This window comes from Bufo gargarizans, chromosome 2 (genome assembly GCF_014858855.1).
Source record: "Bufo gargarizans isolate SCDJY-AF-19 chromosome 2, ASM1485885v1, whole genome shotgun sequence".
NCBI classification, from domain to species: domain Eukaryota; kingdom Metazoa; phylum Chordata; class Amphibia; order Anura; family Bufonidae; genus Bufo; species Bufo gargarizans.
In genome coordinates, this window is record NC_058081.1 from 568,787,394 (window position 1) to 568,805,802 (window position 18,409).

The 18,409-nt window shown below is 46.3% G+C and overlaps 1 protein-coding gene across 8 annotated transcripts in view; it reads right to left on the bottom strand.

Moving 5' to 3' along the window:
* CNOT3 (CCR4-NOT transcription complex subunit 3) overlaps positions 1-2,548 on the bottom strand; it is a 57,035-nt gene extending 54,487 nt beyond the window's left edge. For all 8 annotated transcript variants that reach the window (XM_044281690.1, XM_044281691.1, XM_044281689.1 and 5 more), the window contains exon 1: positions 2,251-2,548. The gene's annotated coding sequence lies outside the window, so the exon portion shown is untranslated. The remainder of the gene's footprint in view (positions 1-2,250) is intronic.
* Between the last annotated feature and the right edge of the window lie 15,861 nt (positions 2,549-18,409).

Sequence of the window (18,409 nt, forward strand, 5' to 3'; positions counted from 1 at the left end):
TCTATCCGCCTATGAATATTAATGCCTCAAATACAAATAAAATAACGAAGGCTCAAACAAGTATAGCGATTTATGATGCGGTGTAACCCTTAGAAGTGTGGAATGTATTAGAGAACAGTGACAGCATTATGTCAGTGTTATCTAATACATTCCCGAACTGTAAGGGCTACATAGTATCCTAAATCAATACACTGCTATGTGACCCCAGCAGTGCTGGGAGGTCAGGACAAGTGCTGCGCTGCGAGTCCCGGGGCCTAAAGGACACATTCGATTTCTGCTCTTTTTGTAATTCAACGCTGGTTTCGGCTTCCAAAACTGCATGCAGAAACCTGACCGTGTGGCTGCACCCTAATAATCCTGGCTATATTACACGCATCCAGAGATACGCCATACCCCAATAACATGGGTGTACGAAGACCAATATGGTAGCTACTGGTGCGTATAATCAAACCAGTTACACAGCCAGTGGTAATGGCCTGGGAGGGGTTAACCTTGTGGGAGGAGTCAGAGGTATAAAATGGGCTCCTCTCAGTGGACCCATGCCTTTCCATCTTCAGTACCTTTCCTGACCTGTCAGTAGGCAGCCATGGCATAACCTGTGCTGAAAAGAGCAGAATGATGAACAAAGAGCTGCAAGACTATGAAGTTCTTCCTGCCGGGACCCATGGGGACCTTCAGATGCATTTTGGGATCCAGAAGAGGTAAAAAACAAGAACAAAGGCATACTAACATGACATTAAATGAACCTTCCGGATCGCCTTCGTTCCTTCCTCTGGAATCCAGTCCTACTTATGGCCAAGAAGAACTGAACAAATAAACACGAGCCTTGTACTGAGCTGACAAAAGCGCCGTTAGCACACCGGTGTAAGACAAGCTCGTACATACCCGGTGCCGGGCAAAGCAAGTCTGTCTACACTATGTGGTCCCCGAGGTAAACACTTTCCATTTGTTGCATCAACTTAGTCCTTCCATATTAAGAAGATTAACAACGCTGCTCCAGCCAGGTGTATAGCCAGAAAAGTGCTGCCTGCCGGGGTTCCACCTGCAGCAATGCTGGGGCTGCACCCCGACCGGGGCTGGCCTGCCAATGACTGAAGTAATCAGATTTCGTTCCACTGAGATGGTCGGCAAGTATTAGGTCAAGTAGGACTGTGGTGATGCTACTCAGAATGACCTAGTTCACACATCAGTGTTTAGTCAGTGACTTTCATCAGTGATTGTGAACCAAAACCTGGTGCAGGTCAACAACACTGACAGCCTGCAAATCGTTCCATTGCACCTTAACTCTGTGTAGATTTTGGCTCCCAATCACTGAAGTGTGAACCAGGAGATATAGCTATATCTCCTGATGATCAACAACCTCTGGCACGCCAGCTGTTCTGAAACTACAACTCCCAGAATCCTCCTTTCAATTCTATGGGAGCTGCACAAGAACAGCCAAGTAAGGATGCATGCTGGGAGTTGTAGTTGCACAACAGCTGGAGTGCCTAAGGTTGCTGATCGCTGGCCTATGATCACATCTGCATGGCCATAACATCTGGCAGACTGAAGCACAGCATGGTGCAATCGCTACTCCTACGTGCCGGTCCTTAGAATACCCTACTGGCTACGGCCAACCTATAATCAAGGCCGAATCCCATTCCCTGTGCCAACCTCTGACCGGTGGATGCCATACGCCACATGTATTTGTATCTTCACCCATTTCCATCAACATGTAACGAGCCGACCCATTAGTTCCATGCCGGCTGATGCCATCTGCTTCCTAGAGGAGACAAATTACTACCCCCGGATACATGATTGTTTACACATACACAGAATAGACGCAATGCCCGCCACACAGCATGGGTTTACCTGCAGGTTACAGAGGAGCCTGGACCCCCTCAGACGTACGGCCTCGCACGTCAACACTACTAGAAAGTTTGCCCGAGTGGATTTTTCCCGGAAAGTTCACCTGAAGGTGGCAACATTGCATACAAATTAACATCTGCATTGACCAACACTGGAAGACTGCTTCCGGACAGCGACCCTGGAAAACCATTAGCCGCGCACTCAGCGGTCACCCATGGCCATACTGGTCTAATGGCCTGTGCACTAACTCCACAGCTGTACCACATTGTATCCCCTGCCACCCCCTCCATTACAGATTGGGCCTAGGCACCCCGCCTGTCTACACAGGAAAGCAGGCAGCCCGGACCCCTAGCAGCCCCCCTCAAGACAGAAACGGAAAAGTACTGAAGAAGAAGCTCTCACCGCCCCCAGAAGGATGCAGAAAGGTGGGGAAAGCCGCTTCCGGTTTGAGGGTTGTTTTGGGTCTATTTTTCCACCGTTAATGGTTCTGTACCAAGGCTATTGTAAAAACAAGCAGCTCGTCTCCCGAAGGCGGGGCCAGAACTCGGATTATTTTCGTTGCATAGGCTTCGGGAGCTTATTTATTGCCTCTTTCGCTCTCCGTCCACAGCTCGGTGGGACCCAAAATGGCGGCGACGGGCTCGGCCTCCCCCCTTCTCTCGCTCGTTTGCTCTCTTTCCCTGTCTTTCACTCTCCTCCGCGGTGGAAGCAAGGCACGCCCCCTCTACACGTGTTTGAGACTCGATTGGACAAGTCGGCTGTCAGTCATTGAAACGAAGCGCTGTTATTGGAGGAGTTTATTGTCGCTCCAGAGCGCCCGCCCTGTGCTTTGCTTCTATTGGATGAGACGGCGAGCGAAGGAGGCGGAATTTCGTGTTCTGTTGGACAATCGACTGTCAGTCACAGTGACGCTTAGAAAGAGCCGTCTGTTGGGCGGAGCTCCGGAGGGACTGAGTGATTGGGCATTGGAGGAGGGGGTGATGTCAGTCTGTGCAGGGAGGAAGGACAGGAAGAGCTGCTGGTTTGCGGACACGTATGTCAATCGTAGCCAGGCAGAGAGGAAACGGGAGTGTGATTGGAGAGCGCCGCACATAGGTGTACCGGGACACCGAGGAGATGGCAGCCAGTATGAACGCGAAGGCGGGAATGTCAGCGAGCAGATCGGCTGGACGCCACATCGTGCGATCCCATCCTTCATCGAAGGGATTTAGAATTGTGACTCTCAGAATGCCGTGCAGCTCAGATGGCCTTCTGGGAGTTGTAGTTTTCCTCCACAGGCTGGAGACGGAGCATGCCTTATCATTGGCAGGAAAGGGATGCAAATGAGCTCTGCCTCTGATGCCACCAGATGTAAGGCAGCTCTTTAAAGGGAGTCTGTCACCTACCTGACCGGATTCAAACAGGTGACATTGTTCAGTGGGGCACAAAGACATGACACAGATGTCACCCGTGTTTAGTCCTTCTGATGCTTCAAATCGCGCAAAAAGTAGTTTTTATCATATGCTAATGAGCCGTCGCAAGTGCCTAGGGGCGGAGAGTTTTCTGAAAGTGCCCAAGTTCCCCGCCTCATTGCGCCTAACGCCGCCCCTCTGTAAGCTCAGCCAGCCCTGTGACATCTATTTTTCCCTATAGGCTGTTCGGGTGTGGGCAGAGGGACAGGTATATGGAGTGCGCATGCATCAGTTACTGGTGTGAAATTGGCGCATGCGCACTGCATATCTCTGTGCCTCTGACCACAGTGTGCAGAACAGTGCGCATGCCCGGCAGTGATGCGCGAACAGCCTACAGGGAAATATGATGTCACAGGGCTGGCCTGAGCTTACTGAGGGGAGGAGTGAGGCAGGGGAACTTGGGCACTTTCCGAAAACTCCGCCCCTGGGCACTTGCGACGGCTCATTAGCATATGATAAAACTGATGCTTCAAATCGCCCACAAAGTAGAAGGACTAAACACGGGTGACATCTGTGTCATGTCTTTGTGCCCCACTGAACAATGTCACCTGTTTGAAACCGGTCAGGTAGGTGACAGACTCCCGTTATCCACCTCAGCCCCCCTAGCTGAAACCCCCTTAATGACCAGACCACTTTTTACACTTCTGCACTACACTCCTTTCACCGTTTATTGCTCGGTCATGCAACTTACCACCCAAATGAATTTTACCTCCTTTTCTTCTCACTAATAGAGCTTTCATTTGGTGGTATTTCATTGCTGCTGACATTTTTTACATTTTTTTTATTATTAATCGAAATTTTTGCAAAAAATTAAATTTTTCACTTTCAGTTGTAAAATTTTTCAAAAAAAAAAGACATCTATATATAAATTTCTCTCTAAATTTATTGTTCTACATGTCTTTGAGTAAAAAAAAATAAAAAATGGTTTGGGTAAAAGTTATAGCGTTTTACAAACTATGGTACAAAAATGTGAGGTTCCGCTTTTTGAAGCAGCTCTGACTTTCTGAGCACCTGTCATGTTTCCTGAGGTTCTACAATGCCCAGACAGTAGAAACACCCCACAAATAACCCCATGAACTCACATAGTGAGTTCATAGAACTTTTTTTTTTGTGTGTCACAAGTTAGCGGAAAATTATGTTTTTTTTTGTGTTTTTTTTTGTTTGTTTTTTTCCTTACAAAGTCTCATATTCCACTAAAAAGTTTTTAAAAATAAAAACTTCCATGAACTCACTATGCCCATCACGAAATACCTTGGGGTGTCTTCTTTCCAAAATGGGGTCACTTGTGGGGTAGTTATACTGCCCTGGCATTTTAGGGGCCCAAATGCGTGCAAAGTAGTTTGAAATCTGAGGCCTCATGCACACGACCGTTTGGTGCATCCATGGCCGTTTTCTTATATTTTTTTTTTTCGCGGACCCATTGACTTTTTTTTGCGGCCCCCCCTCCCTCCCCAGTTTAAATTTCATTGGTGGCCAGTGCGCCCCCCCTCCCTCCCTCTATGGCCTTAACATTGGTAGCAGTGTGCGCCCTCCTCCCTCTATTGTTTTAATACATTGGTAGCAGTGTGCGCCCCCTCCTCCCTCCCTCTATTGTAATAATAGCATTGGTGGCACAGTGTGCGGCCCCCCCTCCCTCCCTCTATGGCATTAACATTGGTAGCAGTGTGCGCCCCCCCCCCCCTCTGTCATTTTAATTCATTGGTAGCAGTGTGCGCCCCCCCCCCCCCCTCTATCATTTTAATTCATTGGTAGCAGTGTGCGCCCCCCCCCCCTTCCTCCCTCTATTGTTTTAATACATTGGTGGCAGTGTGCGGCCCCCCCCCCCCCCGATCATTGGTGGCAGCGGAGTTCCGATCGGAGTCCCAGTTTAATCGCTGGGGCTCCGATCGGTAACCATGGCAACGAGGACGCTACTGCAGTCTTGATTGCCATGGTTACTTAGCAATAGTAGAAGATTCATGCTTACCTGCTGGCTGCTGCGATGTCTGCGTCCGGCCGGGAGCTCCTCCTACTGGTAAGTGACAGCAATGCGCCACACAGACCTGTCACTTACCAGTAGGAGGAGCTCCCGGCCAGACACAGAGATCGCAGCAGCCAGGTAAGTAAGATGCTTCTACTCCGCTGCCACCAATGATGGGGGGGGGGGGGGGCGCACACTGCCACCAATGCTATTATTACAATAGAGGGGGGGGGGCGCACACTGCCACCAATGCTATTATTACAATAGAGGGGGGGGGGGCGCACACTGGCCACCAACAAGTTTACAGGGGAGGGGGGGGGGCCCACTGGCCACCAATGAGTTAAAAACAGGGGGGGGGGGTCTGCCCCTGGCAGCAGGGGGCAGTCATGTACACAGTTTTTTTTGTATATTCTAACCTGAAGAGTCCCAATCACCATGGGAATGCCTCTGTGTTAGAATATACTGTCGGATCTGAGTTTCACGATGTAGCTCATATCCGACAGTATATTCTAACATAGAGGCATTCCCATGGTGATGGGGACGCTTCAAGTTAAAATACTGCAGAGAAAACTCCAATCCGATGGTATAAAAGAACTCCAGACTTTACATTGAAAGTCAATGGGGACGGATCCGTTTGAAATGGCACCATATTGTGTCAACGTCAAACGGATCAGTCCCCATTGACTTGCATTGTAATTCAGGACGGATCCGTTTGGCTCCGCACGGCCAGGCGGACACCAAAACGACTTTTTTTTTTTCATGTCCGTGGATCCTCCAAAAATCAAGGAAGACCCACGAACGAAAAAAGGGTCACGGACCTATGGACCCCGTTTTGGCGGACCGTGAAAAAATACTGTAGTGTGCATGAGGCCAAAATCTGTAAAAAATGGCCTGTGAAATCCGAAAGGTGCTCTTTGGAATGTGGGCCCCTTTGCCCACCTAGGCTGCAAAAAAGTGTCACACATGTGGTATCGCCGTACTCAGGAGAAGTTGGGGAATGTGTTTTGGGGTGTCATTTTACATATACCCATGCTGGGTGAGAGAAATATCTCGGCAAAAGACAACTTTTCCAATTTATTTATTTTATATTTTTTATACAAAGTTGGCATTTGACCAAGATACTTATCTCGCCCAGCATGGGTATATGTAAAATGACACCGCAAACACATTGCCCAACTTCTCCTGAGTACGGCGATACCACATGTTTTTTGCAGCCTAGATGCGCAAAGGGACCCAAATTCCTTTTAGGACGGCATTTTTAGACATTTGGATCCCAGACTTTTTCCTCACGCTTTAGGGCCCCTAAAATGCCAGGGCAGTATAAATACCCCACATGTGACCCCATTTTGGAAAGAAGACACCCCAAGGTATTCAATGAGGGGCATGGCGAGTTCATAGAACAATTTTTTTTTTTTTTGGCACAAGTTAGCGGAAATAGATTTTTTTTTTTTTTTTGTTTGGACTCAATATGCCCCTCACGGAATACCCTGGGGTGTCGTCTTTCCCGAAATGGGGTCACATGTGGGGTATTTATACTGCCCTGGCATTTTAGGGGCCCTAAAGCGTGAGAAGAAGTCTGGAATATAAAGGTCTAAAAAAATTTACGCATTTGGATTCCGTGAGGGGTATGGTGAGTTCATGTGAGATTTTATTTTTTGACACAAGTTAGTGGAATATGAGACTTTGTAAGAAAAAAAAAAAAAAATTCCGCTAGCTTGTGCCAAAAAAATGTCTGAATGGAGTCTATATGGGGTGATCACCCACCTGTCATTGATCACTCCCCTGTAAGGCTCCATTCAGACGTCCGTATGTGTTTTGTGGATCCGTAAAACACATACGGACGTCTGAATGGAGCCTGACAGGGGGGTTCATAAGGGGTTAATAAGTGACAGGGGGGGTGTGGTGTGGTGTGGTGCTTGGTGCTACTTATTACAGAGCTGCCTGTGTCCTCTGGTGGTCGATCCAAGCAAAAGGGACCACCAGAGGACCAGGTAGCAGGTATATTAGACACTGTTATCAAAACAGCGTCTAATATACCTGTTAGGGGTTAAAAAAAAATCGAACGATCGCCACTGGCAGGCTGCAGATCCACTCTCTTACCTTCCGAACCTGTGAACGCGCGCCTGTGTGCTAGATGACGCACGGATGCGTCCAGGAGGAATTAATCGACCGCTGCCAGGACGCATCCGTGCATTAGACGGTCAGGAAGCAATTAAAGACCTTAACATTGATTTATAGGATGGCTGCCTTACATCTGGTGGCATCAGAGGCAGAGCTCGTTAAGAGCTCATTTGCATCCCTTTCCTCCCAGAATTCCAGAGGAGCAGGTATGGCCTATAAGTCTCCTCACGCTGATTTAAGGCGCTCGAGAGATAGTACCCCCCTTATTATTGGCAGGAATGCTTGTGATGTGACATTGTAGCGGAGTGCCACCAGTTTCTGCTGCAGGACTGGGAGGCGTGAATACAAACCAGACCTTTATTTACCCCCAATCGTACCATTTTTGCTAAGGCTACTTTCACACTGGCGTTTTGGCTTTCCGTTTGTGAGATCCGTTCAGGGCTCTCACAAGCGGTCCAAAACGGATCAGTTTTGCCTTAATGCATTCTGAATGTAAAAGGATCCGCTCAGAATGCATCAGTTTTCCCCCGATCCGTCTCCATTCCGCTCTGGAGGTGGACAAGCAGCGTTTTGGTGTCTGTTTGATGAAACTGAGCCAAATGGATCCGTCCCCATTGACTTACATTGTGTGTCAGGACAGATCCGTTCTCTGGCACAATAGAAAACGGATCCGTCATGGCTATGTTACAGATAATACAAACGGATCCGTTCAGGGCTCTCACAAGCGGTCCAAAACGGATCAGATTTACCCTAATGCATTCTGAATAGAAAAGGATCCGCTCAGAATACATCAGTTTGCCTCTGTTCAGTCTCCATTCCGCTCTGAAGGCGGACACCAAAACACTTCTTGCAGCGTTTTGGTGTCCGTCTGACGGAACTGAGCGAAACGGATCTGTTCTGACACATAATGTAAGTCAATGGGGGCGTTTCCGTTTTATATGACACAATCTTGCACAATAGAAAACGGATCTGTCCCCCTTTGATTTTTAATGGAGTTGACAGCTCCATCTTGGCTATGTTACAGATAATACAACCAGATCTGTTCATGACGGATGCATGCAGTTGTATTGTAACAGATCCGTTTTTGCAGATCCATGACAGGTCCTCCCCAAAACGCAAGTGTGAAAGTTGCCTAAGGCCGGCATACTAGATAATTATTAGAGGGGCGCTTCTATAGCTGGTCATACTCAAGAGACTGTTGGTTGGTCGACAGCCGCTTCTCCCTACTCCGGCCGCACATTGTCCCTGTGCACACCGGATTATTTGGATTGGCAGGTTGTCAAATGTCCCTCACACAGCACAGTTTTGTCCAGTAATATGATGGAAACCCAGTGCATCTCTTTAAAAGTTGCAGCTAAGCCCTAAATAGCCTCTGGAGGGGATGGGAGTGGTAGTGACCCTGATGAGATGTCATGGTGTCCTACCTCCGGCCGTCACTCCCTGGGGTTAAGTGCAGGGAATAAGTGGTGAGAAGGAACCGGGCAGAGACTATAGAACAAAGTACGTCTTCCTTCACTAAGTGCAAAAACAGCAGTGCATCCAGCAGCAGATCGTACAAAGTGCAATTTCTCCTCCCTGATAAGGGCTTATGGTGGCTGGCAATGAGGCAGAAGAGGACAATGTCCCTCTCTGGATTTCCTTTCCAACGGCTTTATTCTGGCACCTGTGGCTTTTAGTGTCCACTGTATGATGCAGGCTTCTAGCCATACTTGTCCTGAACTGCAGTGATGGTGTCTTGACATGTTTCCCAGCACATTGTAGTGGAGTCTTGATTGATCAATCTGCTGACACAAATATGCCGTAGTTTACAAATCTTCTGTGGCCTAGACCCCTGCAGTCTCTCTGGGGCAATGCTGTCCTAGAGGAGCCATCTCTGTGGTCCATATGGCCTGGAGGAGCAGGAGATGGATTGCATGCTCTCACTCCTTTCTAACCAACTCTAACTAACTAGCTTATCCCCACCTTTGACAGGACGTTGGACCACCCCACTCCTACCAAAAAGAGGAGGAATGGGATGGTGAGTTCCACTCCTGTTGCCAACCATACACAATCTGCTGGTCCACAAAGTGGTTTGCCTGAAAAGGGACATACCATGAGTAATACAAAGCATTTCATTACAAACCATTTGTAGTACTTCCAGGTTTGGGGTACTACATGGTGGGGGCGCATCAGGCTCAGTTGGTGTCAATCGCGTGACAAGTCCTTTACTGCCGTCATTTTCATTCTGCCCCTGTATTGGAGCAGAAAAATGGAGATGAGAAATGCCGATGTGAACCTAGCTGTAACAAAGGTAAAAGTTTTTTTTTTACAGTAGAAATTCATTTCTGAAGTTATTACCCGAAGTCGCACGACACTTCGCGAAGTAATAACTTTGGCTCATAAGAGCCAATATATTCTAATACTGTACAGCGCGCTCGCTACGTACAATATTCTAACAAAGTTTTATGCAAATCAACTTTGGATGTTTGATCCAAAGTCTATTTGCTCATCCCTAATAGGTGATATCACGTATTGTGAATGGTTGATCCTGTGTTATCTCTTTCTAATCCTGCCTGTAATGATAAGCAGATAACGCAGTAAAGTGATCTGTACAGACCAAGATGTGGTGCCTATTATTAGGCCTAGTGGCCAGTGTGAAAACTAAACTGTTGGAATTTGTTCTCTTATGTATTGATGTGGAAAACTAGAAATAACATCACCAAAAAGTCTTTAAAATGTGTTGAACATAAAAACATGACTTAAAGGATATGGACACCCTTTGAAAAAAAAAAAAAAATTGCCACTAATTTATTTTGTGGAGAAAATAATTTCTCCAATTGGTTCTATTTATCTATCTTTTTTTCTACAGCCTGCTGTGCTTCCTATGCACAGCAGGCTGCTCTCAGATCTGACAGATTTTCTGTAGCTCCTGTGTGTCTCCCATAACACCCCCCATCCTTCCCAAGTCAGGAGCACTGTATCATTAGCTGCCAGGTCTGGCACACATGAAGCCCCGCCCCTCTCCAGAGAAGCCCCACCCCTCATGGACATCTCTCTCACCAGGAGCAGCTCCAGACTACATTGTGGTTACAGGACCTGTGGTGATGTCACAGTCATGTGATTAGCCGTGTGTTGGAGGAGTTAGGGGAACATAGGCTCTGTGTAGGACTGTGCTGGTGGAGAATGCAGAGGTACTTTATGTATGGAAGGTGTGTAAAAAGCAGGGCTATGTCAGTGTAACCAGTCTATTGTACAGTTTTCTGTGTAATGTGCACACAGTAGTATGTGTGTAATGGGCATGTGGTAGAGCTGTCTATGTAATATGTATATAGTATCGTCGGGGGAGGGGGGGGGCAGCAGTGGTCTTATGTTTAGTGTATGATGTTGGATAAATGTAAAATTGTCTATCGCCACGCAACAACAAAAAAATCTCTTCGTCTGCTACTGGGCAAAAACCATTTGTCCTATACTAAATCGAGTGTGCGGATTACTAATCCGAAGTCAGAATTGTTGTAAAACATCACAAGATTTTGCTGTGCATAAGTATACCTAAATGAATGAAGCATTTGGAAAGCATTGAATGATTTTGAACAGAACGAGTTTTACTCCAACAATTACCTGATCTACATCATGGTGTGCGTAGTAAACCCCATTTTGGAAAGAAGACACCCCAAGGTATTCCGTGAGGGGCACGGCGAGTTCCTAGAATTTTTTATTTTTTGTCGCAAGTTAGTGGAATATGAGACTTTGTAAGGAAAAAAGAAAAAAAAAGAAAAATCATCATTTTCCGCTAAATTGTGACAAAAAATAAAAAATTCTAGGAACTCGCCGTGCCCCTCACGGAATACCTTGGGGTGTCTTCTTTCCAAAATGGGGTCACTTGTGGCGGAGTTATACTGCCCTGGCAATTTAGGGGCCCAAATGTGTAAGAAGTACCTTGCAATCAAAATGTGTAAAAAATGGCCTGCGAAATCCGAAAGGTGCCCCTTTGCCCACCTTGGCTGCAAAAAAGTGTCACACATGTGGTATCGCCGTACTCAGGAGAAGTTGGGCAATGTGTTTTGGGGGGTCATTTTACATATACCCATGCTGGGTGAGAGAAATATCTTGGCAAAAGACAACTTTTCCCATTTTTTTATACAAAGTTGGCATTTGACCAAGATATTTCTCTCACCCAGCATGGGTATATGTAAAATGACACCCCAAAACACATTCCCCAACTTCTCCTGAGTACGGCGATACCACATGTGTGACACTTTTTTGCAGCCTAGATGCGCAAAGGGGCCCAAATTCCTTTTAGGAGGGCATTTTTAGACATTTGGATCCCAGACTTCTTCTCACACTTTCGGGCCCCTAAAAAGCCAGGGCAGTATAAATACCCCACATGTGACCCCACTTTGGAAAGAAGACACCCCAAGGTATTCAATGAGGGGCCTGGCGAGTTCCTAGAAATTTTTTTTTTCTTTGCATAAGTTAGCGGATATTGATTATTTTTTTTTTTATTTTATTTTTTTTATTTTCCCCCTCACAAAGTCTCACTTTCCGCTAACTTAGGACAAAAATTTCAATCTTTCATGGACTCAATATGCCCCTCAGCGAATACCTTGGGGTGTCTTCTTTCCAAAATGGGGTCACATGTGGGGTATTTATACTGCCCTGGCTTTTTAGGGGCTCTAAAGCGTGAGAAGAAGTCTGGAATATAAATGTCTAAAAATGTTTACGCATTTGGATTCCGTGAGGGGTATGGTGCGTCCATGTGAGATTTTATTTTTTGACACAAGTTAGTGGAATATGAGACTTTGTAAGAAAAAACAAAAACAAAAACAAACAAAAAATTTCCGCTAACTTGTGCCAAAAAAAATGTCTGAATGGAGCCTTACCAGGGGGGGGTGATCAATGACAGGGGGGTGATCACCCATATAGACTCCCTGATCACCCCCCTGTCATTGATCACCCCCCCTGTAAGGCTCCATTCAGACATCCGCATGATTTTTTACGGATCCATGGATCGGATCCATAGAACGCATGCGGACGTCTGAATGGAGCCTTACAGGGGGGTTATCAATGACAGGGGGTAATCAGGGTGATCACCCCCCTGTCACTGATCACCCCCCCCTGTAAGGCTCCATTCAGACATCCGCATGATTTTTTACGGATCCATGGATACATGGATCGGATCCATAGAACGCATGCGGACGTCTGAATGGAGCCTTACAGGGGGGTTATCAATGACAGGGGGTAATCAGGGTGATCACCCCCCTGTCACTGATCACCCCCCCTGTAAGGCTCCATTCAGACATCCGCATGATTTTTTACGGATCCATGGATAGGATCCACAGAACGCATGCGGACGTCTGAATGGAGCCTTACAGGGGGTTATCAATGACAGGGGGTGATCACCCCCCTGTCACTGATCACCCCCCCCCCTGTAAGGCTCCATTCAGACATCCGCATGATTTTTATGGATACATGGATCGGATCCGTAAAAATCATGCGGACGTCTAAATGGAGCCTTACAGGGGGGTGATCAATGACAGGGGGTGATCAGGGAGTGTATATGGGTGATCACCCGCCTGTCATTGATCACCCCCCTGTAAGGCTCCATTCAGACGTCCGTATGCTTTTTGCGGATCCGATCAATGTATCCGTGGATCCGTAAAAATCATACGGACGTCTGAACGGAGCCTGACAGGGCGGTGATCAATGACAGGGGGGTGATCAGGGAGTTTATATGGGGTGATCATGGGTTTATAAGGGGTTAATAAGTGACGGGGGGGGGGTGTAGTGTAGTGTAGTGTAGTGTTTGGTGGGACTGTACTGACCTACCTGAGTCCTCTGGTGGTCGATCCTAACAAAAGGGACCACCAGAGGACCAGGTAGGAGGTATATTAGACGCTGTTATGAAAACAGCGTCTAATATACCTGTTAGGGGTTAAAAAATTCGGATCTCCAGCCTGCCAGCGAGCGATCGCCGCTGGCAGGCTGGAGATCCACTCGCTTACCTTCCGTTCCTGTGAGCGCGCGCGCGTTCACAGGAAATCTCGCGTCTCGCGAGAAGACGCGTATATGCGTCCAGGAGGAGTAAAGCAACCACCTCCCGGACGCATATACGCGTACAGCGGTCGGGAGGTGGTTAAACAGGTCATTTTCTGATGACACATTCCATTTAAAGCCAGTTTGTCACCTTCAAAATCTGTTTGAAAGTGCATACCGCCATGTAAAGGAGGTGTCCCGGAGAAAAAAGCATAACCATACTTTTTTTGAAAATTCAGCCTGCTTATCCTGAGAAATGCTTCTGTTTATTTCTATATGAATAAAGTTTTCATTGTATCTTGGATGGGACGTAAAAATACCTTCCATCTACAGGGGGGATATATCCAATGGTCCGCTTGGTCCCACATACATATCAGTATCTGCGTGTCCGGTCCTATGTCCTCCATGTGTATCATAAGTATATCTATGAATCATCTCTTATTGTAACAGTTTACCCATGACTGTTTGTTTTTTGACCCCCTGATGAACTTAGAAATAGGGGAAACTCGTCGGGGTACTTATGAGAAATAGCCTGGGAACGCATTGCCATTGTGACGTTTCTTTTAATGGTGTTATAGGATTTATCCTTACCTCTACACCTAAATATATCTGTTTCAGTTTTCTATCTATATGGGCTTTTGTCTATACAGGTATTATTTACCTGTGACACAGAAGATATCCGTTGTTTCTACCGGGCACCTAGGTATTGCTTACTGAGAGGAGGGTGTACGTAGGGCAGTCAGTTCAGGAACGAGGACAGGGAGTCTCCACCATCAGGGGTTGTCCCTGGGCTGAGGATCTATTCAGGGTGAGTGCAGGGACAGGTTAGACATTCCAGCACTCCCCCCATTGCTGCCCTGTGTACACCGAACCTCCATAGCCATATCAATGGCTGGTTACCCCGTGTAAACATTCTTTATCGCTCTATATCATTTGTTTCACAAGATTTTTTTTCACTGGTGAATCACTAAGGTGGTGTAATTTTATTAGTAAAATTAAGTAAAAGTTATGTTTTAAAGGGTCAACTCTGCTGGAACATTTTGGACGTAAAAATCTCGTATAAAAAAACTTGTATAGTTCCTAAAATACTGTACATGATTTTGATGATCCCAACGTACTTACCAGCTACTTTTTTCTCTTCTATCAGATCATATTCTATCCTATTATAGAGCCGTTCACCTGAATAGATTGTTGGGTTTATTAAATCCAAGCAAACAAATAAACTCAGCCATGCTGTTGCAAAACTCACTTAGTTTCCCATTGCCACAGACGCTTTGGAGGCCGAGGGAAGGCATTTTAAGGCGCAAAGACCTGGACCCACTTATCTTAGGCGTGTGCAAAAGTGGATGTCACGAAAAGACACTCTGGCACCCTATCCATCCCCTCTTATGCCAACATCATTATTAACTAACATAGTCACCACCATAGATTCACCATACTCTGGCTTCTGGCACAAACTAAAAGACCTCTCTATAGCTGACCTTTTTCCATCAAATAAGATTCCAACACAGGTTGAACTCCTGAGACTACTAAACATAACTACTATTAACCCACTCTATCTGGCTCACTTCCGTAAAGTCTTAGAAGGTTTTCTGAAGGCCTACTCATTCAGACGGCAACTTACTCCGTTTGAAACTACACTCACAATATGCCAAGAAAAGTAGAAAGCATATACTCGATGCCTATACAGCCCTCGACGTATTCTAAACCAGCTTTTATCTCCTCCTGGGAGAGAGATTTAAATATCTCCCTCACAGAGATGGAAGTACCATCCATTTTGAAGTCCTCTCATGGTTTCTCTACATGTGTTCGACTACAAGAGAACCACTACAAACTCCTAACCAGATGGTACAGAACACCTGAATTCATGCACAACCTTTCCCAATCAAACATCTGCTGGAGATGTGACTCTGACGTGGGCTCCCTTGTACATACAGGTCCTTCTAAAAAAATTAGCATATTGTGATAAAGTTCATTATTTTCTGTAATGTACTGATAAACATTAGACTTTCATATATTTTAGATTCATTACACACCAACTGAAGTAGTTCAAGCCTTTTATTGTTTTAATATTGATGATTTTGGCATACAGCTCATGAAAACCCAAATTTCCTATCTAAAAAAATTAGCATATTTCATCCGACCAATAAAAGAAAAGTGTTTTTAATACAAAAAAAGTCAACCTTCAAATAATTATGTTCAGTTATGCACTCAATACTTGGTCGGGAATCCTTTTGCAGAAATGACTGCTTCAATGCGGCGTGGCATGGAGGCAATCAGCCTGTGGCACTGCTGAGGTGTTATGGAGGCCCAGGATGCTTCGATAGCGGCCTTAAGCTCATCCAGAGTGTTGGGTCTTGCGTCTCGCAACTTTCTCTTCCCAATATCCCACAGATTCTCTATGGGGTTCAGGTCAGGAGAATTGGCAGGCCAATTGAGCCCAGTAATACCATGGTCAGTAAACCATTTACCAGTGGTTTTGGCATTGTGAGCAGGTGCCAGGTCGTGCTGAAAAATGAAATCTTCATCTCCATAAAGCTTTTCAGCAAATGGAAGCATGAAGTGCTCCAAAATCTCCTGCTAGCGGCTGCATTGACCCTGTCCTTGATAAAACACAGTGGACCAACACTAGCAGCTGACATGGCACCCCAGACCATCACTGACTGTGGGTACTTGACACTGGACTTCAGGCATTTTGGCATTTCCCTCTCCCCAGTCTTCCTCCAGACTCTGGCACCTTGATTTCCGAATGACATGCAACAGTCCAGTGCTGCTTCTCTGTAGCCCAGGTCAGGCGCTTCTGCCGCTGTTTCTGGTTCAAAAGTGTCTTGACCTGGGGAATGCGGCACCTGTAGCCCATTTCCTGCACACGCCTGTACACGGTGGCTCTGGATGTTTCTACTCCAGACTCAGTCCACTGCTTCCGCAGGTCCCCCAAGGTCTGGAATCGGTCCTTCTCCACAATCTTCCTCAGGGTCCGGTCGCCTCTTCTCGTTGTGCAGCGTTTTCTGCCACACTTTTTCCTTCCCACAGACTTCCCACTGAGGTGCCTTGATACAGCACTCTGGGAACAGCCTATTCGTTCAGAAATTTCTTTCTGTGTCTTACCCTCTTGCTTGAGGGTGTCAATGATGGCCTTCTGGACAGCAGTCAGGTCGGCAGTCTTACCCATGATTGCGGTTTTGAGTAATGAACCAGGCTGGGCGTTTTTAAAAGCCTCAGGAATCTTTTGCAGGTGTTTAGAGTTAATTAGTTGATTCAGATGATTAGGTTAATAGCTCGTTTAGAGAACCTTTTCATGATATGCTAATTTTTTGAGATAGGAATTTGGGGTTTTCATGAGCTGTATGCCAAAATCATTAATATTAAAACAATAAAAGGCTTGAACTACTTCAGTTGGTGTGTAATGAATCTAAAATATATGAAAGTCTAATGTTTATCAGTACATTACAGAAAATAATGAACTTTATCACAATATGCAATTTTTTTTAGAAGGACCTGTATATGGTTTACTTGTACAGCCATCACCACATATTGAAAGCAGGTTGAACTGACTATTAATCAAGTCTGCCGAACCTCCTATATCTTAAAGAGCGAACACATTACAATAGCAAGAGCAGATATGTCCTTTTCACCCTCTAAAAACAACTTAATCACCCATCTACTCGCAGCAGCTAAGGCTTTAGTACTGGTTCACTGGCTCAGCAGAAACCCACCCACCCATAGTGAATGGGTTTGAAAAGTAGATGAAATTTGCAGATTTGAGATCTCGAGTCTCAACAACAGATCCAGAGAGAAATATCATCATACATCAACCTCCCTTCTACCCTTACTGTTTACTCCAACTAATATCTCGCAAATATTAGTTCACAATACATCAGTTGCAGGTTTATCCCTAACTTCCATGCGAGATATTTATGCTCTAATTTTGTAACATGTATCTGATGTTTTATTATGACTTAGGGCCCTTTCACACTTGCGTTGTCCGGATCCGGCATAGAGTTCCGTCGTCGGGGCTCTATGCCGGAAGAATCCTGATCAGGATTATCCTAATGCATTCTGAATGGAGAGAAATCCGTTCAGGATGTCTTCCGTTCCGGAACGGAACGTTTTTTGGCCGGAGAAAATACCGCAGCATGCAGTACTTTTTGCTCCGGCCAAAAATCCTGAACACTTGCCGCAAGGCCGGATCCGGAATTAATGCCCATTGAAAGGCATTGCTCCGGATCCGGCCTTAAGCTAAACATCGTTTCGGCGCATTGCCGGATACGACATTTAGCTTTTTCTCAATGGTTACCATGGCTGCCGGGACGCTAAAGTCCTGGCAGCCATGGTAAAGTGTAGCGGGGAGCAGCATACTTACCGTCCGTGCGGCTCCCGGGGCGCTCCAGAGTGACGTCAGGGCGCCCCAGGCGCATGGATGACGTGATCGCATGTACACGTCATCCATGCGCCTGGGGCGCTCTGACGTCACTCTGGAGCGCCCCGGGAGCCGCACGGACTGTACGTATACCGCTCCCCGCTCCTACTATGGCAACCAGGACTTTAATAGCGTCCTGGCTGCCATAGTAACACTGAAAGCATTTTGAAGCCGTCTTCAAATGCTTTCCGTACACTTGCGTTTTTCCGGATCCGGCGTGTACCTCCGGCAAGTGGAGTACACGGCGGATCCGGACAACGCAAGTGTGAAAGGGCCCTTACCTGTATCTGTACTGGAAAGTTGTTACTTTGCTATTACGAGACAATTGATTTGTTAACACCATTTATGTATTGGAAAACTAAAGAATTATACAAAATAAAAAAAATAACGTTTTCATTGTACCAGGAGAGGGCCACTCTGGCGCAGCATTGTACTGCCAATTTTGCTGCCCAGCACCTCCCCACTATAGTTAGTATAGTGATGATGCAGGAGAAGCGAGGTGCACCAAATGGGGTGACCCCAGCCACCTTGCACACGCAACCTTATTTTCCTCACACCCATGCGAGTGGGACCTCCCATCCAGGACAAGAAACCTGA